The 26,866-nt window shown below is 34.8% G+C and overlaps 1 protein-coding gene across 1 annotated transcript in view; it reads right to left on the reverse strand.

Moving 5' to 3' along the window:
- The window catches only part of LOC141449241 (basic helix-loop-helix ARNT-like protein 1), a 186,697-nt gene that overhangs the window by 138,331 nt on the left and 21,500 nt on the right, over window positions 1-26,866 (reverse strand). The gene's annotated exons all lie outside the window — the stretch shown is intronic.

Raw genomic sequence — 26,866 nt, forward strand, 5'->3', positions numbered from 1 at the left:
TTCTTATAATTAACTTATAATTAATCCCTTAATACACATATACTGTTGTTTTTTGTAGTACACATTATTTTATTTTATATTGAAAATAAACATAAACTATTTTACACAGTGTATCATGGATAAGTAAAATACTTTTAAACTTATCTTATTGTTAGTGTACCTCCAAATTGTGAAATTGTTAAAAGTGTGCCGCGACCAAAAACAAAAGGTTGAGAATCACTGCTTTAATGAACCGGATTGCCTCCAAAATATTTCTTTTTTTTTAATTTACAGTATACTCTCGATTATCCATCCGGGCTAATGATGGGGAGGGCTGGCACGGATAATCGAGAACACTATCGATATAAAGTACGTTTTTTTTTTTTTAAATTAAATTAACAAAACTCCTTTTATATAGATTTCTAAATAGACCATTATTAATTTATATTTTATTATTTTCTCATATATTTATACATATATTTCTAAAAAAGACATTTATTTTAGCGAGCCAGTGCCTTACAAACGCGGAAAGACGAAAGAGCGCGAACACTTAAAAGAAATTTACTATATTTGTTTTTATAAAATTAAATTTATGCCGGAATAATCCGCAAACCGGATAATCCGCGCACGGATAATCGGTAGTATTTTTTAAAGTTACAGCAGCACTGGATGCACTATTAGTAACAATGATAGTAACATGGACACTACTACATACTCACAAACTGAGGGGAGAAATTACCCAGCGGTAACACACTCCCTTAAGTCGTCTTCAGGACTAGCTACTCTCTTCAGAAGAGAGAAAATCGCGAGGCCACTGGGCTTTGTTGGAGCTATCAAGTGCACGCAGCAATATGTATACAAAGTTTCAAGAAAACCGTGGGAAATTTTTTTTTATCTTTTCAAAAGGATTTTAAACAAATGGAAAATGGATTCATTAAAGCGCTATATCCGCTTGGCTGATTATGACTTAAAGCTTACCGTTGTTAGGACCGATAGCCTACTTATATTCGTAGATACAGAAATTTGAATTTCCTTTGGTTATTTCTTTATGAGCTCTGAACGCCCACTATGTTGAAACGTTAACTTGAAATAATATCATTACTCCCCAGATTGGTAGGAGTACTTAAACAGCATCACGTTTGAACGATCTGCAATCTTTCGTTTAGGAATTATGGCTGACCTTTTTGTTTTAGGTCTCCAGGGACTACAGTTGCAGCACTAAATCGATATCAAAACTTATGGTTGATATTAAGCTTAAGGTTGCAATTTAGGCGACCAGAACGAGGAGGCGGAAGCTCGTAAATTTCTATTATCATTTCACCAATGAAATAGAAAGTAGCTCTGGACACCTGTAGACTCGAACCAGGGATCTCCTATTTACTAGTCCCAAACTGGCAACCATCCCAACTAAACTGCACAATTTAATGCAACTGTTTTAAAAACAATTTATCATTATAAAAATTAATTCATGGATTTTCCTTCATTTTCATACAATTTCCCGCCATTTAAGAACGATTTCTGCTTAATTATTATGGACAGATATAAATAATAATAGACTCTCAACTGTTTACAGATCAATTTAATCCAATCTGCACTGTTTAAAAATAAACAACAATGAAAATAATAAAAAAGCTCATGCGCAATAAAATGTATAAGTAGTCAACTATAATAGAACTATAAAAAGTACTATTATTTATGACATCATACATTTTTATGGCTATCAATCACGTCTTATATCCCACTTAACCTCCAATCCTATCTACAACAAAATAATAATTATGATGAATAACTTCATCATGCGCAATTAAGATCTAAGGAATAATAATAATAAAAAGAAATCTATATATGCCGTTCTGATTGTCTGCGAACGCAGGAGAATTGCATTTTTACTCTTTCAGTATTTTGGTAGATGTTATATATAAAAAGCAATTTGAGAAGTAATTGGTCTAAAAATTATTTAAAATAAATATTAGTTTTAATCACGCGAAACAGAAAGTGTAATTATTGTATTAAAAAAAAAATGTCCTAGGATAGTAGGTAGATTTTCTCTTCCTAGGAGCTTCTTACAGCTCACTGTCCGGTGATGGACAGTGCTGTCTGTAACGAGAGAACACTGTCCGGAGGCCGGCAGTGCACTGGAAAAAGCTCCGGGCGCCAATAACCTTAGATGTTGACGCGCCTTAAATCACAAAAAAAAAAAAAAAGAAAAAAAAAAGGTACTATGAAACATACTTAACTTTTTATGTATCGCACTTTTTAAGAATTTTTGTTAAAAATTATTTTGGGCCAGAAAATCGCTAAACAACAAATTCAATAAAATGGCATTTTTGCCCAACCGTTTTTCTATAAAATTGAAATTTTACCATTTAATTTTATATTTCAGGAATATTTTATCGAAGATGCTAGCAGCTTATTAAACTTAAATGACAAAATCTGAATTCTATCTATTTAGGGTATACTTGGTTGATCCCCATTTTCATATACACAGTTTTAAAGAGTACAAAAAGTTGTGAAAGAAACTGGAAAGCTCAATTCGATATCTTCAAAATTAAAGGTGCTAGGCCATTTCAAAATCTGGTATTTATTAATCATATTTCAATTTTTTAACTTGTTATCAAAGAGAAAGAAGAGCACGCGATAGGTCATTTTTATGTATTTTTTCATTCCCTTTCTACTGAAAATATTGCCAAGGCAGTAAAGCTAGTATTTTTCTTAATATCAGGAAATAAGTAGTTTTCCGAGTGATTTTCTAAGAAAAATCAAATGTTAAGAGCTTGAGGTGTTCTCAAGCATACACAAAATGGCTAAAAATTAATTTTACATCTGTTACAAACAAGAAGGTTTAATAATTATTTGGTAATTTTGGGAGAGTTGCGTTTAATTACCAAAAAAATTGGAAACCTACTGCCACATATTTAAGTGATCAATATCTTTCATGTAAAGGATCAAACTTATTTCTTAATTTATCAAATAATGCACTTTACTCAACTTGTGAAGCATGTACTGTGCTTTCAAAGGTGGCTCCTCAGATACAGAGAGCAGTTGATAACCTCCAGGCTAACCTGGCTTGCGAGCCAGAGGAGGCACCTTTGAAGGCACAGTACATGCTTCACAAGTTGAGTAAAGTGCATTATTTGATAAATTAAGAAATAAGTTTGATCCTTTACATGAAAGATATTGATCACTTAACTCAACTCTCCCAAAATTACCAACAAACAGATGTAAAATTAATTTTTAGCCATTTTGTGTAGGCTTGAGAACATCTAGAGCTCTTAACTTTTGATTTTTCTTACAAAAATCACTCGGTAATTTTGGAAGAGTTGCGTTTAATTACCAAAAAAAATTGGAAACCTCCTGCCACATATTTAAGTGATCAATATCTTTCATTTAAAGGATCAAACTTATTCCTTAATTTATCAAATAATGCACTTTACTCAACTTGTGAAGCATGTACTGTGCGTTCAAAGGTGCCTCCACTGGCTCGCAAGACAGGTTAGCCAGGAGGTTATCAACTGCTCTCTGTATCTGAGGAGGCACTTTTGAAGGCACATACATGCTTCACAAGTTGAGTAAAGTGCATTATTTGATAAATTAAAGAATAAGTTTGATCCTTTAGGTACATGAAAAATAAGCAAACATACTTTACTGTAAATTTCTTTTTTTAACCATTAAATATTATCCAAGACCTAGACACCGGGGGAATCGAACCTACTAAACCAGCAATACATCTTAGCTTTGCGGGTCTTGCCTCTAACCGCTCGGCTACCGTGGGCGCCACATAGCTGGTCGTACGCATTGCTTTGCGATCAAGTTAGTTAATAAATAAGAAACTAGCTAGTTGTTTTAAATACTTATAACTTTTTAAGAAATAAATACAATAAGATAAACACCCATTTCAAAATGCAGTTTGTTTAGAGTTGAGTTGAGTTGAGTAGAAGAGAAAAGGTAAAACTGCGCCAAACTTGGAGGAAAGTTAATGTTTAGAAGTTTAGATATTGTATTTTACTAGCTAAGAATAATGTTCACGTTTATTATGCAGAAATACAGACTTGAGTGGGGGGCAGAAACCAAGGTCATGTGGTCGTCTAATCATGATAAGATAAAAACTGAATGCACATATAAATGTAAACGCTTTCCCACTTTGCATTCAACATTGTATTCTATAGTAATTGTGTTTGTAGTAGTTTTACACTGCTACTCAAAACATTGTAATACTAGCTTATATTAGCTACTGAAACATTGCTACACCCGTACGAGTATAAACCAGATTCAATATTAAGGCGCGGCTAGAATATAACTCTTTCTCGTTAGGAAAGAAAAGTATTGCTATCACCTCAAAATTTTAGAAATTAATGTTAAGGTTTATCAGTTTTGAGTCGAAAAAAGTCTATAATAATGGGAAGGGATTAGCTATTCGGTTAGCATACTGGACTCCCACGCGGAGGTCCACGGTTCGAATCCAGCTGCTGACCCTTAGATTTTCTCTTCCTAGGAGCTTCTTACAGCTCACTGTCCGGTGATGGAGTGCACTGAAAAAAGCTCCGGGCGCCAATAACCTTAGATGTTGACGCGCCTTAAATCATAAAACAAAAAAAAAAAAAAAATAATAATAATAATATCGTTGTCTGCAACGATAGAACACTGTCCGGAGGCCCGCAGTGCACTGAGAAAAGCTCCGGGCGCCAATAAACTTAGACGATGAAGCGCCTTAAATAATTAAAAAAAATAATAATAATAGAGAAGGGATTAGCAATGCGGTTAGCATATTGGATTCGCACGCGGAGATCCCGAGTTCGAATCCAGCTAGCAGCTTCTTACAACTCACTATCCGGCGATAGGCAATGTTGTCTGTTACGAGAGAACACAGTTCGGAGACCGGTGGTGCACTATTAAAAGCTTCGGGCCTTAAATCATTAAAAAAAAATAATAAAGATAATAATAATAATAATGAATAAGAATGTTAACTGAACCATTACGTTTCCATGAGTCCCCGCCAGGAAGCAGGATTGTAACATAAGGAACAAAAATCACTGAATCGTATTAATAATAATACTTTACTAAAGAGATTCGTTCTTTTTAGTTTGTTTTGTAGAAAATAACTACTTTTATAATTATTATTTTGGTCTATAACTTCTATTGGAAATACTTTTTCTGTGGATGGCGTCACCCACATTCTATCACCTAAAGCTTTCTCACTGCACTGCCTCTGAGATACTGTCAACCCATTATATCCCATCACCGCGACTGAGAGCTGTAGACACTCCTAGCAAGAAAAAAAAAGCTATGGATAGCATGGGATCTTCGGCCAGGTTTTGCAGGCACTCCCGAAGAACATCAGAACAACAGCTAAGTTCCAGACACGGATTTAAAATATCTCTTCAAAGCTCTACCGCTCTTACCGTAGTAATGAAACATGGTTTTGAACCATATTTTGATTATTAAATCATTCAGACAACAGAAATCCTAAAATATTGGTACTGTAAAAAAATAGCATTGTTCTGAGTTGCACAGGATTATAATGTTAGGGCCTAACTGAATTAAAAATTTAAAATGTTCCAACAGTAATTCGATTTTTTTTAGTTATTTTAGAATAAAGTTCAAAATCATTTAGAATTTAAAATTTAAAACTTAGTAAATTTCATTTTTATAAGGGTTTTCTTTTGTTGTTGCTGTTTTATAAAACTACTCATTACTGAAGAGTAGAACGACCTATTGATTGTACAGAATGAATTATCAGGGTTAGAAGTGACGTGCTCAATCTAAATTATAATCTCTTTAATCATGGTTCAAGCAGTGTTTGTGGATCTAATCTAGCAGAAATGAGCCTAGGGGTATCTGGCAACCTGTCCAACACTTACTGGGTATCGCATTCGTTGGTTAAAATGCAAATATTTATTTATCAAGAGACCATAAAATAAGATTCACAAACAAGAAAGACTGGTCAGCCTTGGCAAATTATTATTTATTTACGAGTATTGTATTTTATTTATGTATATACGTATTATTTAAGGTGCATCAACAGCTGAAATCACTAGCGTCCGGAGCGTTTTTCAGCACATGGCCGGCCTGTGGACAGTGTTCTCTAGTTACAGACTACAGCTCATTACTACAGGACAGTGAGTGGGAAGAAGCTCCTAGAAAGAATAAGGACCAGCAGCTATATGTCAATTTGTCTGAGGATGTAGCTGCTCATTGATTGCTCTGGCCACCGACAGTAGTTTAGAGAGGAAATCAGTTTGATTGGAGTCTGGGTACTCGCTGAAAAATACTCCAGGTATAATGCCAGGTTGTGCCGTTCACTATTTCGGATCCTGAGGAGTTCAAGACATTCTTTTCAGTGGTTCAAATGGTGGTAGTGTGACTGGCAAGACCTTGCTCCGAGGTACGGATTGCATTAAATGACCAGGTCGCATGATACCTTTCTACTAATCCTATTTGCTTGCTGATGCTGCTTTCATTTGACGCTTCAATTTTCACTTAATGACGGCAACAGCTGCTTAATCTAATTGGATTAGGCTATGTAAAACCAGTAAGAGCTTCGAGAATTAGTACGCAATAAGTTTTGGAAGGCAGATGCTAATTATTTAGAGTAGGTGGCTTTTTTTTTTTAAATCTTAGAAGATTATTTAATGTTAGTTTGAGAGGGCGCCACGGTAGCCGAGAGGTTAGAGGTGAGACCTGCGAAGCTAATATGTATTGTTGTACTGGGTTCGATTCCCGGCCTTAGGCATTGGATTTTATTTAATGGTTAATAAAAGAAATTTATAGTAAAATATGTTTGCTAGTCGCCTCCGTCCACGACACCTAATTGGTAGTTGGACGTTAATTCCCGCCTGCAAAAATAGGCGATTACTTTACTTTACTCAATGTTAGTTTAAGAACAAACTAATTAGAGGCATACCTGTCTCCCTTTCAACTAGGTATTTCTATCGAGGTACCAATGAAGTTTAACAAATTTGAGATGGGCTGTTCAACATAGCGCAATACCTAAACCAAACTCTGTAAGGTGTTTCGAATGATCGTTTCGTTCAATTTGTTTTCAGTTCCAAGATCTTATTTCAGTTTGTAAGCAGATGTCAAAAAAACTGCTCCCTTAGCAAAATTATCTGTGGAGACCGCCTTCTGAGCCACTTGCATCAAGAGACCGGATTCGAAACTTCACTCCTAAGAGAAATAATAAAGACTATTATCAAAATAAAACTTTTGCTCCAATATGGTAAGTATTTTCTATTTTTAGATCAGAAAAGAGAAAGCAAATGATAAATAATTCACTTCTTAAGAATCTATTTTCGAATCAAAATCTATTTCAAGTAAACTTTCAAGATTATCACAAGAGAAAGAGTTTACAAAAACCCTCCAAACGTTTCTGGAGCTTACTGTAGTATTAAATGCTCCAGAAAATCGACGGTAAGCGTTTTCAGAATCTGTTTAAGAGACACCATCAAAGGTCAACTAAGTGAGAGGGAACACACTTTTAGAAGATGAACAATCAAGAGAAGTAACAAAATAATTGTCCTTATTCCAAACTGAAAACCTGAATCCAGTTTATAATTAGCTAGTTACACTTTGTTGAAATTAAAAACAATGAGAGACAAATTCTGATTTTTTTTTATTTTTAGTTAATTAAAAAATATATATATATAAAAAAATGATGGCTGAACAATGAAGAGCTGGAGAAGAATCTATATACGGTCGCTATGGTGACAAAACGGCGGGGCACGCTGCTGTCACCAGTGGCTACCTCATACCAATATCCTTACAAGACGACAGCTCGCTTGATTACATCATCTTATTCACTATGTATAACTATTTTATATAGTTTACGGCTATTTGACTTGTTTACTAGGAACGTTATGAATGGCAAAACAATAGTTAAATTATAAGAGACAATTTTATAAAATACATTTTTAGATATATTAAAAATAATAAGAAGTAAATTAGGAGATATAAATAAATTAAACCCATTCCATTTTAATGGATTTTCAATTTGTATTCAGCAAAATAGACGTGAACAAGCACTAAACAATTACCAACGCCAGATCGGCTATCGAGATTTTGGAGGGGTATTCCAAAGTTGGGCTTCCCCTCTTTTGTAACATATTTCTCCATATTTACAAATATTTAGTGATGGGCCAGAATTGGAAATAGGACATGAAATAGATCGACATTTTTCAGAGTATTAGCGAGCTTTCGGACAATATTTATGTGCTATCTTTCAGAATTGTCCGAGTTAGTAGAAAATGAAGATGCGATTTGCGTAATAGTTTTAGTACAACCAAAAAAAAAATATTATAAGTAAATTTGCTTGGAGGATTCGTGAAATATGCTTGTCTTGAAAACGAAGAGGAGATATCTCCAGTGGAGGAATAGCATTAATACTTCAGATTGAAGCTGTATTTTTAAGGAAGATGGTTGCAAAGTCAACGGCGTTTCAATCACCTAAGAGGAATGCTTTAAAGCGCCACGGTAGCCAAGCGGTTAGAGGCGAGGCCTGCAAAGCTAATACAAGGGTCGTTTGAAAAGTCCGTGCAAAGTCAGAGAGATAGCACTACTGGCGCGTATCGAGGTTATGTTTAGTTAGTAGCATCTCTTGGAAGAACACACACTAAGTTTCAGCCAGATCGGTCTATTTCTTTGTGTTTGGCATTCGTTTGAATCGAGGAAGTCGAGTGATTTTCAAATCGTGTGAAGTGTTGCAAGGACGGTTTGCAGCTGTTCCAGAAGAATCCGCAGGACTTTAAGCGTCGTTTCGTCACTGTGGATGAAACATGGATACATCACTACACTCCTGAGACCAAAGAACAATCTAAACAATGGGTTACCAAGGGGGAATCTGCGCCAAAAAAGGCGAAGACCGTTCCTTCGGCCGGAAAGATTATGGCGACTGTCTTTTGGGATTCGCAAGGAATAATCCTCATCGACTATCTGGAAAAGGGTAAAACTATTACAGGTGCATATTATTCATCGTTATTGGACCGTTTGAAAACCGAGCTGCAAGAAAAACGCCCACGATTGGCCCACAAAAAAGTCCTTTTCCATCACGACAACGCACCAGCTCACACCTCAGCAGTTGTGGTCGCAAAATTAATGGAAATAGGGTTCCAACTCGTTTCACATCCCCCCTATTCTCCAGACTTGGCTCCCTCGGACTACTATTTGTTCCCCAATATGAAGAAATGGCTGGCGGGAAAAAGATTTTATTCAAACGAGGAGGTGATTGCAGAAACGAATGGCTATTTTTCAGACTTGGACAAATGCTATTATTCGGAAGGGATCAACAAACTAGAGCAGCGTTGGACGAAGTGTATAAGCCTAAAAGGAGACTATGTTGAAAAATAAAAAAGGTTTACCCCAAAAAATTAAGTAGTTTTTATTTTTGCACGGACTTTTCAAACGACCCTCGTATGTATTGTGGTACTGGGTCCGATTCCCCGGTCTTAGGCCTCGGATTTTATTTAATGGTTAATAAAAGAAATTTTACAGTAAAGTATGTTTGCTAGTCGCCTCCGTCGACGACACCTAATTTGGTAGTTGGACGTTAAGCCCCGCCTGAAAAAAATAGGCGATTACTTTACTTTACTAAGAGGAATGTTTGGGATTGTAAGTGAAGAGAATCTATGAATGAGCGAATTGGGTTGCGGTTGGGCGCGGAGTTATGATATTTTGTGTAGCGGTTTTTGATCAATTGTTTTCTAAAAGGAGTTCTGAGGTCCGTATGAAGAATTAAGTTGGACACGTAGAACGGGGCCGCTGGTAATTTTTAAGATTACTACTGGCTAAAAGGATGATATCCGATAGGCGTTGGAGAGTTAGGTTGGACCCAAAACTTTGCATCCGAATTTTCCAAAGGAGTTTTATTGCAGAGTTTTGTTTTTTCACTGAGGGTTACAAGTTATTGCTGAGTAAATGTTTTTTTATCACCTGAGCTGTAAGAAGCTTCTAGGAAGAGAAAGTCTAGGGGCTGGAGGCTGGATTCGAACCCGAGATCTCCGCGTGGGAATCTACCCGCTAGCCACTACTAAGTATTTTAATCTTCACCCGATATCTGCAAGAATATTGTCCAGGTGGGAAGGAGTAAAGCATCAGATAGTTTCTGTCCATAACAATCCCTTCACAAAGAGGGAAACTAAACGAACGTACTACTCTGATACGGCGTAAGTAATTTTGCTGGTAACTGTGCCCAGTTTTGGGATGGAAATTAGCTGGAGCTACTTTTTGAGAGAGAGTATCGGTAGAGGATGCTGCAGGAAAACTTCAAACTGTTTCCGTTTTGCCACGTCTTTCTCTGACGATTTTCATTTTTTTTTTTATTCGCTCTTGAATACGATTAAAATTTAGAGATACTGGAGAGAAGGAATCTCCTCACCGTTTAACGTACTGGATTCACAAGCGCAGATCCTGGGTTCGATACCAGCTATCAGCTCTTAGATTTTCTCTTCCTTAGGAGCATCTTATTGTTCACTGCCGGAAGTGTATTGAAAAAGGTTTTCGGCGCCAATAAACTTGTATTTATTGCCTAGTAAAGTCGGTCTTAAAGCAAGATTTTGACAAAACATTGTATGAACCTAGCACATAGTTTAGTCTGTCCAGAAAAACCAGCCAAAATAAAAACTAAGTTAAGGATCATAAAACAAAAATAAGAACACTTTTGTACAAAATTGGAAAAACTTTAATCATCGCAAATCAGATGTCAAAAAAAATCAATACTAATCAACGTTATTATCTAAATCACAATTTCAATTCTTATTTGCAATTAACAAATAAGCAAGCTTGAACAATCACAAGAAATATGTATTTAGGATAATTAATTTTCTAAAATTCCGTATTTGATTCCACAGTAATTTGCTAAAAGATTTGATTCTTTCGACTGTTGAGAAAGAATCAGTTTAATCAAAAAATGAAATATGCTATATTTGTAATATGTAATGGGCTCCTTAATACTTGATATTGTAAGTATATATTATATACTTATGAAAATTAATGCAGTAAAATTACTTAAATGACATCAATGAAGTATTAATGAAATAATGGGTACTTGCTGATTTGTGTGTACCTTTTGGCGTTTAATCAACCCTTATACTTAACTTTTTAAACTGTAAGTTTTTGTTATAGAGATATATTTAGGTATACAGAACAAATCCTACTTCACTAAGAATGGAAACAATGAATCATATTCTGTGGATAAAAGAAAATAAAAGAACCGATTAAAATGAAGGAGTGATGTTTGTGCTTCAAGTAAACATTAATTCAGCAAATATTCTAAAAGCGGAGCGCTGTGATCTGTCCAAGTGACATACCTTGGAGGCGTAGGTCTGTCGGGAGTTACATCGTTACTAAGGGCTAGTCAATAAAACTGAAGAGAATACGCTACTCTATATTCCACCGGTGTATCACCCAACGGCATTAACAATAACCATAGTTCTAATTAAAAGATGATAGATTTAAATTTATACACAATGAAATGATTGGCGGCAAATTAACAATTGTGACTCCGGACCAATTTTAGTCTTAAAATAACGAGCAGGGCTGGAAAAAAAAATATATTAAGAAAATCATTTGAATGGTTCCTGATCTAACCGCGGGTTAAATTAATCATGTCAAATTTTTTCGGTAACTTAATAGGGGAATTGTTGTTCATTCTTTGGTGACTGATTCATAGTTTCAATGGGATTGAAAAAATAACTGCCATTTCAGTCTAGTAAAATTTATTTTGCCGAGCCATGAACAGACAAGACAGAAGACACACCAACCCTGAAATGTAATAGTATTACTTTCTAAACTAGCCCTGAAGATGACCTAGTCCCTAGGTCGAAAGCTCGGCAAAATAAATTTTACTCGACTGAAATGGCAGTTATTTTTTTAATCCCATTAATATGGGAAGTCAATTCAACTAATTTGAGTTTACTTTAAAAATTATTTCAAGTTATTTTTAGGTTTTTAATTTAAAAATATTTGAGGAATATTTTTTTTCTATGTTCGCCGCTTACAGGCTGCCCTTATGTGAAGTTAAGGTTCATATTCAAGAGCAGGAAGTTGCGATTTGATCTCCGAGATGAACTTAGTTCATCAAGCTCGTCTATTCAAACAATACTTTGGGAATAAACAAATAGTTTAGAAAGTTTTTTTTGAGGGACACAAACCCAACCATCCTCGTAAACGGCTAATGAAAAAACAAAATAAATAAATAAAAATAATAATATATAAATAACTACAGTAATAAAAAATAGAAATATATAGTACAATTCGTCGTTCACTGAACAATTCGATATCGTAGCGCCTGCTACTGAATTTGAGTTGAATTATTGCAATGATTTACATTTAATCGAAATGACTTCTGAAATAAATAATTATTCAATGGCCAAACAATTTTTGCCATTTAATGGTGTCAATCTTCATATTTGGGAAATTTATTATACCGAAATATAAAAAGCTATGACTGAACCAAGGGCTTTTTCACTTAAATTTGTACTGACTTGTACAGTGACGGCTCCATATATAACAAACAATAAGGCTGGAAACGGAGGATTTTGGAGAAATGGTCCTTCCAGCAAATTTATCATTCCGAAGCCTTTCTTACCATCATTAATTTCAATCAATCATCATTCATCAAGCAATTAGCTCGGTATCGTTATTCAAATATAAGTCTGTCTGTCTGACTGTCTATAGTTTACATTAAATTAGCATAGGTTTTTATCTATTTATTTATAGTATTTCTTTTTTCTCTGTCAATTTGAGGTCATTCCAAATGAGATCATCATATCAGAAAGCTTTGGGAACATAATTTCAATTTCTACCCCTCTTTAGCCAAAAACGAGTACTTGGACAAAAGGAAGTTGTGAAAAGGTGGTGAAAGGTGAGGCTGGAAAATCGATCATTAATCGCCAAACACAAAAACATAGTCGATCAAAATAGAACAATAACAGGTGATTAAGTTAATAGAGTTAAAGGTGATAAAAAGACGAAATTGATCTGAGATTATTTTTCAAGTTTCGAAACAAAACCGTAACTGAAACAATAAGTGGAAATGCAGTGTTAATACAGTTGAGAGTGCTGTTATGTACGAGAACGAAAGAATAACACAGCCGGTCGGTAGGTTTACATGAAGAATGCACTCTCTTCGAGGTGATAAAGACTTTAGTACCTTTTACTCTGTGTTTATATCAAAACTTTACTGCCCTTGAAATGTGCATTCATATAAACAAACACTTAGGCACACTTAGGGTTGCAGTTGGAATACTGGTGCATGTTATTTCCTCATTATGTTTTGCACACATCGAAAGATAATGAAGCTCTTACAGTAAAGAGAGGATCTAATTAAAGAAACTAGGCTAAAGCGATTCCTAGATGTCTAAAGTAGCCCTTTTTTTTTGTTCCAAGATAGGCTCTATGCTCTTTTACGACTTCGATATTCAGGGCTTAAAGGTATTGGGCTCTCTAGAAATAGGATAGATTAGATTTCTAAAAAATATACTTTGCAGGCAAAATTCTAAACAGTGCCTCTGTTAAAAGAGGCTATGTTAATCAATGGCCGCTAGTAATCCAAATATTTGCTAGTAAGAGTTATACGCTGCTGGGATAAATTATTTATCTTATCGCCTCCAAAGGGCACAAGAGGATTTACGATGTGGATTAAGTGTGTGGAAATAATTATCCAGATTACGATTTGGCAATAACATTACTCTTCATTGTGCTCAAGAACTGAAGCATAATAAGAACGGCCTACTACCAAGAATGAGCAAACGATACTAAGTTTGAATATTGAAAGAAACCTTAACTGCACAGGTTTTCTCAAGTATAGAACTAATTATAGTGTCTGCTGTTTTATCTGAAACGTACGCACTAATATAAGGAAAATCAGTTTTTGTAGCCAGGTGGAATTGGCATATAGAATTTAATCAGATTATTATATACTTTTGGCAATTTTAATCGCTTTTATATGGACGATTTGTAGGCTCTGTTATCAGCCGATACATAAATCTCCTGCAACGCCCTATGTACACGGAGCGCAGACTGCAATTCTTGGGTAGTTACACATTGTGTAATTAACAGAGGCTACTATCTCCTCAGCAGAGGTGACCAAAAAATATTTGATCAAAATCTGAGACCATTGGAGTCCGGACATTTTTCAGCGTACTATCACCTTTATAGTATTCTCTCGTTACTGATCGGAAGGTGACTGTAAGAAACTTCTAGAAAGAAAAAATCTAAGGGTCAGGAGCTGGATTCGAAAACGGAATCTCCGCGTGGGATTCAAATACGCTAAACACTCAGCTAATCTCTTTCCTGAAAATGGGCACTATTATTACTGTTATTATTATTATTGTCATATAGTAAGATTATTATCATGAATTAAGATCTAAATCTCTAGCAGTTTCTATTTGTTCTATTTAGTTTCCATTACTCGTTTTGAAATTCTTGAAACTTCCCCAACAATACTTTAAGCAGAACTTGGTCAGATAAGCTCCAAAACACACATAATATATCAGCGGTAATGCGTCAAATCATTTAGGATACATAAAATAAGGAGGTGACTCATTTAGCTTCTCTACTTGTGAATGTTATCCATGAAGCGAGGATGGGTAGGGAGAGGTGATGGCATCCATTAAGAGGCATGAACCAATCTGGGAGTATACGATGCAGATGTTCGCCTATGCAGACATTATTATTGGGAGATCAGTACAATGAAACCAGGAGAGAAATTGAAGTCCTAGGCATGCAGATTGGGCCTCAAAGTAAATAAAAACAAGATCGAGATTCATGTACTTTGAAGATTATCTAATTCCAAAATTCCCTGCTCAGTGAATTTAAGGGGAAGATAATGAAGTCTACGTTAGATAATTAAAAAATAAAATTACTGCTGCAACAGCTTATTTTGGGACTACTGAATGACAAAGGCATATTGTGAAAATGATGAAATAGGGCACTGTAAGATGCATATGTGGCTAGAAAACCGTGTCCTGTCAAAGCAGGATTCAGTGACTGGGATGTATCGGGTACCTTCTGAAGATTGAACACTGCAGGACTGCCAAAAAAAAAAAAGGATTCAACGGGAAGCCTTACGGTAAGCGACTTCAGAAAAAGGGCGTCTTAGGTATAAAAGAAGGACAGCGTGCAGAAAGCTGCTAAGAAAATTAAAATCAAGAAAAGAAAGTTGATTAGGATCGTTGAGGAGGCCAATTACCTGTTGCGGCAGTAGGAGCACTAAAACATTCGATCACCGTGTAAGGATATGTCGCGAACTGATGGCATGTTCGCAGAACTATGCAAATCTTTTGGACTGATTGACGTCCGTTGATGTGATTTAGATTTTCGAGTACCGTCTGAAGACCAGAGAGCAAAGCGCTGGCTCATATGCTCTGGATGCGATTGTATTTATGTACGAAGGATCTATTTAAAGAATATTAACTCATTTTACATATAAAATTAATTAAAAATTTTTTTTTTAGTTAATCAAAGGAAAACCCCAGCATAATTTACATCCAGAAGAATAGGAGTAATGTATATATCATTTAGTATTAAAAGGTGTGTACAAACCTCAGACTTAAACGGATGTTCGGTTTTTAATTATAATAATTTTATATTTCAAATTACACTTTTATTACCGACAACTTGATCATAAAAACTGACCTCGTTAACAATTATAGAAATTAACAGTCGGAACTTAAAGTTGAAGGTAAACTGCAACAAACACTACAATGTATTAAATTGGCCTGCCACTAATTGAAGATAAGAAAAATTGTTTTTTAAATGAATGAAAAGTGATGTACACATTTCAATTATTTTGGCGCTAAAAGGAGTCAAGAAAAATAGCTATGGTTCCTCTTTCTGTAGAAAATGAATTTTGGCCACCATTTAATGACGTGGAGACACAAAATCGCCTCCATCAATAATTCGCTAACTAAGCATTAACTTGACATCACCACTTCATCCAGTTCATACGAGGGTCGTAGTGCGTGCAAAAAAAAAACTACTTAATTTTTTGGGGTAAACCTTTTTTATTTTTCAACATAGACTCCTTTTAGGCTTATACACTTCGTCCAACGCTGCTCTACTTTGTTGATCCCTTCCGAATAATAGGATTTGTCCAAGTCTAAAAAATAGCCATTCGTTTCTGCAATCACCTCCTCGTTTGAATAAAATCTTTTTCCCGCCAGCCATTTCTTCATATTGGGGAACAAATAGTAGTCCGAGGGAGCCAAGTCTGGAGAATAGGGGGGATGTGAAACGAGTTGGAACCCTATTTCCATTAATTTTGCGACCACAACTGCTGAGGTGTGAGCTGGTTCGTTGTCGTGATGGAAAAGGACTTTTTTGTGGGCCAATCGTGGGCGTTTTTCTTGCAGCACGGTTTTCAAACGGTCCAATAACGATGAATAATATGCACCTGTAATAGTTTTACCCTTTTCCAGATAGTCGATGAGGATTATTCCTTGCGAATCCCAAAAGACAGTCGCCATAATCTTTCCGGCCGAAGGAACGGTCTTCGCCTTTTTTGGCGCAGATTCCCCCTTGGTAACCCTTTGTTTAGATTGTTCTTTGGTCTCAGGAGTGTAGTGATGTATCCATGTTTCATCCACAGTGACGAAACGACGCTTAAAGTCCTGCGGATTCTTCTGGAACAGCTGGAGCAATCGCGGCACCCATCTTGCGGATAGCTTTGTCATGTCCAAATGTTGATGCAAAATATTATGTACCCGTTCATTCGAGATGGCCACAGCACTAGCAATCTCACGCACCTTCACTCTTCTGTCATCCATCACCATATCATGGATTTTATCAATGATTTCTGGAGTAGTAACCTCAACAGGGCGTCCAGAACGTTCAGCGTCACTTGTGCCCATATGGCCACTCCGAAAATTTTGAAACCACTTATAAACTGTTCTAATCGAAGGTGCAGAGTCACCATAATGTTTATCAAGCTTCTCTTTAGTCTCCTGAGGCGTTTTGCCTTTCATAAAGTAGTGTTTAATCAACACACGAAATTCTTTTTCGTCCATTTTTTGAAAATCACTCGACTTCCTCGATTCAAACGAATGCCAAACACAAAGAAATAGACCGATCTGGCTGAAACTTGGTGTGTGTTCTTCTAAGAGATGCTACTAACTAAACTTAACCTCGATACGCGCCAGTAGTGCTATCTCTCTGACTTTGCACGGACTTTTCAAACGACCCTCGTATATCACACGCAATATCGCATCCAGGACACTTTATATCTTCAATTCATTGCGAAGTAAAACTAAACAATTAATTTGTATTCATCCTAATTTTCGATCTAGGGGTTTCAGCAATTTATTTAATCCTGTTTAATTAAAACTGTCCGGTAGGACAGTTCTATAAGGGTTGATCGTCAAGAACTGCACGAAAAAGCGTAATGTTGAAAAACACCCAACTTTGACAGTTTTTTTCTCTTTTTCTATAAAAGATAAAATTCCCAAATTTTCTTTAAAATATAGGGAAAATTACCCTTTTTTAACTGTATATATATATATATATATATTTTGTATCAGACGAAGTAGATTTCAAGGAAAATTAGCAAAAACGGCATTTTCAAAATTATTCTTGTTATCTTTTTTGTAAACTAACGTAGAACCCTAAAGTGAGAACCTATTTTCATGAATGAGGAATCATTCGATTCAAAATTTCTTGTAGATATGCCTTTTCGTGGTCTCGATGCCCTACGTACATTAAGAAGAAACCTCATGTAAGTAAGAACCCCTTTTTTGATTCTAATAAAGTAACAAAACGAAAAATCTATCTAAAAGGTAAAAAAAATATCCCCAACAAAAACTTACAGTTTGAAAAGTCAACATGGGTTGATTAAACGACAAAAATCAGCAATTACCCAACATTTCATTCATACTTCAGCTCGTAACTACAGCTATTTGGACCAAGATTATGTGTTTTAGTCAAATTTTATTACAATTATAGATTATAACAGAAAATTTGCCAAAATCGCGGCCATCCCAAAATTGATACCACTTATTTCTCTGCTTGATATCAATGAACCAGTGTTGCACAACATATCACTTCTATTAAAAAAAAAATCCTAATCGGCAAGCTGGTTCACATCGTCTATCCTCGTAAATTCTTTGTTTTTTGCAAGTGACTTAATTTTTCAATAACTGCGTTCCGATAGATTCCTGCACCTATTTCTAAGACGGTATTACCTGAAACACTTTTTGTTTTGTTTTCGTTATATGTTCTGGTATTAGCCGCCAAGTATCTCTCAGCTTTAATTTGGACAATAAGTCCACCTGAACCCTCTCGTACATCACAAATTGAACTCCTACACTCGAAGGTGACCCTTTCTCTTCAAAGAAGTAATCAGCTAGATTTTCACTACGAATGTCACTCCTGCGAGACAAGTGTAGCAAAAACTTTGAAACATCTTCCTCAAAAATAATGCGACCAACTTAAAAGACAAATCCTGCATACAGGGCCGGATTTTAGATGAAAAGAGGCCCTAGGATATTCCACTTATGGGGCCCTTTCACCTCCCATTTTTAAGTTCGTGAAGTACATGAGAGATAATAAAATACATCATTACTGTGATATATCACTAAAATAGTGTTTCAGTGTTCACTGTTTTTAGAATAGTGTAATTTTAATTTTGCTAACAATATGTATGTAGGCCCCTCTTGATCTTGAGGCCCTAGGCTGAAGCCTAGTTAGCCTATAGGAAAATCCGGCCCTGCCTGCATATCTACACCACCTTGCTCCAATATGTACGCAATCTAAGAAGAGGTCAGTATTTCTTCTATCACTAGTTCTTCATCGCGGTTTCTATTCCAATTTATGAATATATTTAATTAAAATCTATTTATTAGTTTTAAGAGTTTTGAAAATGAAATGTTAAATGGTTTTCATTGCTACCTATACACGGCCCTCAGAAAGAAATCCCTGCTTTAGGAGGATTCATTCAAATCAATATTGACTCATCAATTACTAAATCCAATTATTTTAAGAGATTTCAGTATGTTTTTGCAAATTTCAGATATATCGATTGCTAGTATTGAATTTGATTTGCATGCGATGTTCAATGGTTTAACTTCTGCATTTATTGCTCTGACGACGCTTCAAATGACCTCTACATATGTATTGATATCCTAGAATATTGTAGCAATCAATATTGGCCATTCATAAATTTCCAGAGTTCAATATTTTCCAGATAAATAGTGCAATTTCGTTATCAATAATGTACCTGATGATTTTAGTTATTTTCTGTTCCAGTTACCAGCTCTCTGTTCATTCACAAATAGATTTCTATTGAAAAATATTTAAAATACAATTGCCGCTCAACAATTCACTTCGATTTCTATTGTATTCGAATACTTCTATTTGTTATTAATTGTATAAAATAAGGAATGAAAGAACACCAACCGTTTCAACAAGATAACTCCCACCTGACCGACAAAAACTTCTCTAGCTAGATTAGCTAGATGTTTTCTCATTAAGCGAATAAGCAGTTTTTGATTTAGAATTAACTTTAAATTTATTGTTGTTCATTCTTTTTGGTGACTGATTCATAGTTTCAATAGGATGAAAAAATAATTGCCATTTCATCCGAGTAAAATTTATTTTGCCGAGCTTTCGAGCTAGGGACTAGGTCATCTTCAGGGCTAGTTTAGATAGTAATACTTTTACATTTCAGGGTTGGTGTGTCTTCTTACTTGTCTGTTCATGGACTGAGTGTGATAGGTCTATAGACCGAAATGGCAATTATTTTTTAATCCTATTTAAATTTATTTATTTAACTGCCGTATCTATTCCTTTAGATCATTACAAGAAAAGAAGATCTTCTTTCAGCTAACATTGTTTTAAGTTTTATGTGCAAAAAAATGTAATTAAATTTGCTAGTTATAATTCTTGTACCAAATTCTCTTTTGCCAAACAAATCTTACCAAACTAAAGGCTATCGAGTACAACATTTTCGACGGAAAAATTTAAAACAGTTCTCAGAAATTATTTTAAATTTTTTAGTGGATTAATAAGAGAAGCTTTCTTGCAACTGAATGGGCAAACATTTTTAACCAGTTCTAAACTCGTTAAACGAAAATCCTTTCTTTCGAAATTGGTACCTAACACTCATTTAACATCATATTCATTTTTCTTCTTTTTATTTTATTATTTATATTGTAGATTTTATATTTTTTAATATAGGTCTTAATTAATTAATTATTAAATTATACGTTTGCAAAAAATAGTACTGGATTTGATGATTCTGATCAATTATATTCTTATGGTAGGTGAATTCCTTTCATAATGCCGACGCTGTTTTGACGCCTATTTTTTGTACAATTAATAAGAAATTTCTGCATCAATTTTTAAAATAACCACTATTCATGGTTTACCTTTCGAAAGGTGATGGTATGTAGATGTTTTTCATGAATAGTGCCCGTTTTTTACATATATAATATTTTTGAGAAAAATGAAGTCGAAATTTTTTGGAAAAAATTAGAAATTTGCTATTTCTTATGTTTGGGCCACAAAGTGAAATACTTGATATTATTATTTTTTGGTTTTTTTGTTTTGCGCATCAACAACTGAGGTTATTAGCGCTCGGAGCTTTTTTCAGTGCACTGCCGGCCTCCGGACAGTGTTCTCTCGTTACAGACAATACTGTCCATCACCGGACAGTGAGCTGTAAGAAGCTCCTAGGAAGAGAAAATCTAAGGGTCAGCTGCTGGATTCGAACCCGGGACCTCCGCGTGGGAGTCCAGTATGCTAACCTCATAGCTAATCCCTTCCCACTTAATATTATTATTTTGAAATATAAATTATCTTATTTAAAAGGAAATTTAACCTTCTTTCTAATGAGCTTATTGAAATTGCTGTAGCTTTAATAGTTTGAGAAATATAGACAACGGTTTGCTAAAAAGTACCTAGTAATACTTTGAAAAAACATAAAATTAAAAATATCTATAAAACGGAGCCGAATCGAGCCATAGTTTATATGGATTTTGTTGTTGCAAATGATGCCCAAAATCGATTCCCGAAATAACGGTAGTCTTACACTGCACATATTATAGAAAAAAACCGTCATTTTGTTACTTCAAGTTAAAGATGATGATAAGACAGTAATTAATAGACAAAATAATACTTGCTTCTGCCATTATTTGTTGTAAAAGGAGACAGATGTGGGAGGTGAATTACATAAAATTATCTGCGATATCTTTACCTTTATCAGGTAAGAAAAGGACGAATTCAGCGTGTAGCGTCAACAATACTTCAACTACCCTTGGAATATTAACTATTGCGCTTTATCAGCTGCATTAATTCAAAATAACCTTGAACAATGTAGCGTAATTTTTCTTTATTGGCGTCGTCAGTACAGTAACATAAGTAAGTACAGAAAAACTCCCTAACCAATTCTGATTTTGACCTCAATTCCTAACTGATTATAAATATATCCGCCAATTCTCTTCAATTCATTACAGAAGTTATTTTTATACTTAAACACTTACCAACAACTCTAGTATTGATTTGATACTTGTTATTGTTTTGAAGTCTTATACAAAATTTTATTTGCAGCTTATATACACTTTTGATGCTTTGGAGAACAGTGTTATTTGGTTACTTAGACATCAGTTTTGTATAACTAAAGTGCCAATTAGGAAAGTGCTGAATATAGGACGGTTTTTTTTTCGACCATCTTAGCTCGAAATACATAAATTGCCAAATTTTAATGATTTCTCGAGATGTTTGAGATATTAAGGTTGTTATCAGTATTCTCAAACCTCCAAAGAAAAAAACTCTAAATATTGTAAAAATTGTTTTACCAAATAGCAACAACGAATTATTAAAACTTATCTATTAACTTGATTTGTGAACATAGCAACCCCGAAAATGCAGATTCCTTCGCTTCTACAGCACGTTACTAACTCGTTTCAGCCATTAAACATAGTTAGAAAACTAGATCAGCGGTTCCCAATCTTTTTTCATTAGTGTACCCCTTTACCTGATTGTTTCCTTACTGTGTACCCCTAACATATTTATATAATATGTAATAAATAATCGTATTCTTGACTTTACGTATTGTAACTTACAGCAAAACAATCTGAATATAATGTCTTGTAAAGAACATATACATATGATATGTTCCTATTAAAAAGATCATTTATGAATAGGTAAACATTTCAAACCAATAACTATTGCAGGGGTCTTAAATTGAAACAGCAAAGCGTTAATAAAGGAGAAGTAAATTATATGCGGGCCATGTGTAATATTAGTCAAAACTAAAGCAACATTTTTTCGCAATTTATACATTTTCAAGAAATCATTTAATAATTTTTGATATACAAATATACACTGAAATTAACGCACCACCCTTATTTTTTTTATTATTTCCAATTTGTGCAAATTTTGGACTTTCAAAATATTGTTGGCTGAAAAAATAAGCCATTTGTAACTACAGCCATCTGAAGAATTTAGGCCTACTCTCACCTCATCTGTGATGAGAACTCTCTTTCAGTTGTCTTAAGTCCAATTCACATGTTCACGTGCAAACTGAAGCCTGGTCATTTTGTGAACTATGGAGAGGGCCACGAGCAGGATGTCTGGCTCTAAGGTTAGTTTCATTAGGTCTTCTTCTAACAGTCCTACTGAAGATGGAAACATTTCGGACTTGCCTTATGAGACTTTTTATCTCATTTCTCGTTATGCCAGGTGCCGGATGTACCTATCGTCTCTCTCTCTCTGCTGTACATCTCTTCTTGAATGACCTCTTGTCTCCCTAAATCGCTTTAGACAAGTGATGTACGTCCAAAACAAAAGCGGAAAATAATTTATTTAATTTTAACTAAACAAAAACTGAGTGGTGCGCTAATTTTGTCCATCAGTATATTTACTTTTAAAAAAATACTGCAGCATCGAATGAGTACTCAATTCTTGTCAATTTATATGTTATTCAGTTTTATTATAATAATTTTGTAATTAAGTTGTAGGAATCATTTATTATATAATTTTTTTCTCATTAATAATATATCTGTATAATTTTTATATCTTCCGCCATAATAACTTTTTTCTTGCGTACCCCTAAACAATCTTTCGCGTGCCCCAGGTTGGGAACAGCTGAACTAGATCATTGCGGTAAGCAAATCATTACAGATGATACAATTTTATTCTTGATAAGAAATATCTTTCTTCGCAATGTTTTAAAATTTTATTGATTGTACTCGAAAATACCGTTCAGGTTTTTGTGGAGGATGATGTTGAATTCTTCGTTATACAAACCGTACCGAAAGCATGGAGGAAATTCAGGAAATAGAGTATATTAGGTTAGGAAAACAAGTTTTGCGTGTCTTAACATGTTTAAATTTCAAAACATTTTTCTGAATGAAATATTTATATTTGACCTTGTTTTTTTTTTTTATTTATTTTTGTAAATTGTGTTGGGAAGCAAATTTTTTTGCTTTTTGAAAATGCGCAATTACTTTTTACATGACCTTGTTTTTCAATTTCTACAAGAGATCATAACTATATGATTGAGGAACCGATTTCAAACGGTTTTCTTTCATGAGTTCAAACTAAGAGAAACTGCTGCTCAGTAAATAGCTCGAACAAAATGTAGTTTATTACAAAGCACCGTGAGTAAAAATATCTCGAAACTAGATCAGAGGAAGCTAAAACATTTCGTTTGGATTGCACCAGAGAGCTGGACCGTAACTTGGCGGTCTAATCTCTCTACCTGAAAGAAGTCATGGTTTTACTCAATGGAACCGTTCACTTGTACTCATGTTGGTCTATAGCTTTCATTTGAAATATAAAAATCTAATTAAAGGATCATCTGGAGAAGGTAATTGGTTGGGCAGGCTTCTCTCTAACGTTCCATTCCCCCACTCTGTACGGTCTTGTAAAAGAAATATTAAATATGCTGCTAATATAATTAATTTGAAGAATATTCCAGAACCTAAAGAATCGCTTTATAATATTTATTTTTTTCTAGTTATTAAACGATTCCCGAAAATGGCTAACGAAATATTTTTTCAACTTTGTATCCTCATTTCTTCTCATGACGATCATGAATTACTTGGAAAAACATTAGCTCAGAGCCCTTTTTGGAAGGGATGGGTGGCCAGACTTCTCTCTAAAGTTCTATTTCAGTAGTATTGTCCATCACACTCTTAACCAGGTTAAATGTGCTGATTAAATTCCCAGTCGAGGAGAAAACTGCAAATCCGGAAATAACGCTTTACTAAATGCATTTTGCACTTTTTTTTTTAGTACTTTTTCGAAGCCTTCTAGAATAAAGAAAATCTTGTTTGGAAAAACTTTATAAGTTAGAGCTTCGAGAATGGTAGTACGAGAATTCCTGTTCATCTTGTTTTTTTACTTTTTATTTTTAGTTTTACTATAATTACTATTATAATGATTTTTTATTTAAGGCGCTTAAACAACTGAGGTTATTGGCGCCCGAAGCTTTTAATAGTGCACTACCGGTCTCTGAACAGTGTTCTTTCGTAACTGACAACATTGTCCATCACCGGATAGTGGGTTGTGAGAAGCTGCTAGCTTGATTCGAACCCGGGATCTCCGCGTGCGAATCCAATATGCTAACCGCATACCTAATACCTTCTCTATTATTGTTATTTTTAATGATTTAAGGCGCATCAACATCTATGATGATTGGCACCCGGAGCTTTTTTCAGTGCCTCTTGTAACAGACAACACTGTCCATTACCAGACAATGAGCTATAAGAAGCTCCTAGGAAGAGAAAATCTGAGGGTCAGCAGCTGGATTCGAACCTGGGACCTCCGCGTGGGAGTCCAGTACGCTAACCGCATAGCTAATCCCTTCCCTTATTATTATTATCATTATTATTACTATTATTATTATTTTTATTTACGCCCTTGACTATTTGGCAAATGTTTGGCTTTTCCAAGAAAGAATGTCGAGACTTTACAGTTTCTAACGTCCTAGACACCAATTACTTCACCTCTACTTAAAGATAACTAGTAAAACTACCAATCAAAAGGACAACCGGAAAATGCTGATCTGAAGGAGGATTGCAAAGAAGCTAAAAATAGATATTCAAAACCTTAAAAAATACAAAATAATTTTAAATATGTAAATTTTAAGCAAGAGCAATAATGATTTAAATCTGTTAGCGAATTATATTTAGAGAGTTAGTAGTATTGTGTGTCTAGACGCCACGTAGTCATTTGAACTTTTGCAACAAAGCATGTTCCGCCGTCTAACTTCGTTTCCGCTTTCCCTTTAAGCATTGTTGTGTTGAGATCACCATTGCTGAAGATTTGCACAGCAGAATATACTGTTGTTCCTCACTTGAAAATACTCGTATATTGTAGAGAAAGTTAGTTAATTTCACAATTCCAGAATAATATAAACATATTTATTGAACGCATACAGAAAATAAAATTTAAAAAAAAAAAATGCGTATGAACTCTCATGGACTTCTCTAATTATCAGAAAATTATGCATTAATATTCAAAACATAAAAGAAAATCTTTTTCAATAGAATGGACATTTCTCCGATAATATCCTAATTCATATTTTTCAATAATATTTTATTTGGATCGTGATCACAAAAGCACATGCAGTGGTACATCAAAAATATGTTTTCAGTAAGTGAAATTGGTTGGATTTTCATTTTAAAATAATTCATTTTCCTTCAAGTTAAAAAACAGTTTCTTTTTAAATGAAAATTTTTTGAGGATTGATTTACGAATTAAATTGAGCAACAGTACCTCTTTAACATTAAGTATAAAATAATTATTACTTATTAAAAATAAATTACTTCAAGATTTTGAATAGTTATCGGGTTGTACGGTGCAAATTCAAGGTATGATACGAGTATGTTAAGTCTAGGGAACAAGTCCTCCTACAGATAGCTCTAGTTTCAGTTCTTTTCACGCTCCTGTGAGCTTATAAAAATGATAATTAATTCCAGAATCGTAATTTTATCAGAAATCCAGGAGCTTCACTAGCTTTCAAATTCCTGGAATTTAATAAAATTGCCAGGATGGATATTGTAATAATTATAGTACGCAGGAGTCCCATTATAGCCTCAAAGTACCTGAGCCACTTATGGTCTAGGCAAAATGCTGCAGTAGTGCAGCCAAAAAGCGTGGACCCAGAAATAGTCCAAGGTGGGTGGTACCTCAGGCTACGGGAAGACAAATAAAAGTTCATTATCAGCCTAAGCGTCCAAGATTACTGGACTCCGGACGGGCCACTGCAGACTGAGTAAACAAAATAGACATGCCTCGGCCATCCAACCGTCAGTAGGCTGGTCAGAAAGAAGAAGAACAGCTTTACATGAATTGGGAACCTATTTCTTGTTCTGTGAAGGTCCCGTGTATGGCCGACAGCTTGGCTCTTTGAAAAACTCACGCCTTCAGGCAGTACCCAGAAGCTCAACTGCAGACTCGTTAAGTACAATCAATCAGACAGGACTGGCGAGGTGCGCCAACTACAGAGTTACACAACAGATTCCTGGGTCACAGTCCGATTAACCGATTAACTACTCGCGAAATTCACTCTCAAAACCAATTTTTATAGGAGAAAATGACGACTTCAACAAAAGCAGCTTGCTGCAGCAGCGAACTCTACAAATTTTTGTAGAGTTAATCTACTTAATTTTGTTTTATAGCTGTAACTTCCATAAATAAAGTATTTGGCATAAAATACCATTAATTTATCTATTTTTTATTGCAATATTAGAAAATGTTTATTTTTCCATGAATTTTAGGAAGGGTGCGCCTCGATGTACCCTAGCTAAGTATCCCTCCCTCAACAACATGCGTGTAGAGCCAACTAGGAAACCTTGAAGACGAATATAGTGAGGAAATAACATACACTTCCTAATAATGTTTTTATGTACAACATTATCGCCATGTAGCTGAAACCAATAGCTATCGAAATATT

Source organism: Rhodnius prolixus, unplaced genomic scaffold (genome assembly GCF_049639745.1).
Source record: "Rhodnius prolixus isolate KJV_2025 unplaced genomic scaffold, Rpr scaffold_2, whole genome shotgun sequence".
NCBI lineage: Eukaryota > Metazoa > Arthropoda > Insecta > Hemiptera > Reduviidae > Rhodnius > Rhodnius prolixus.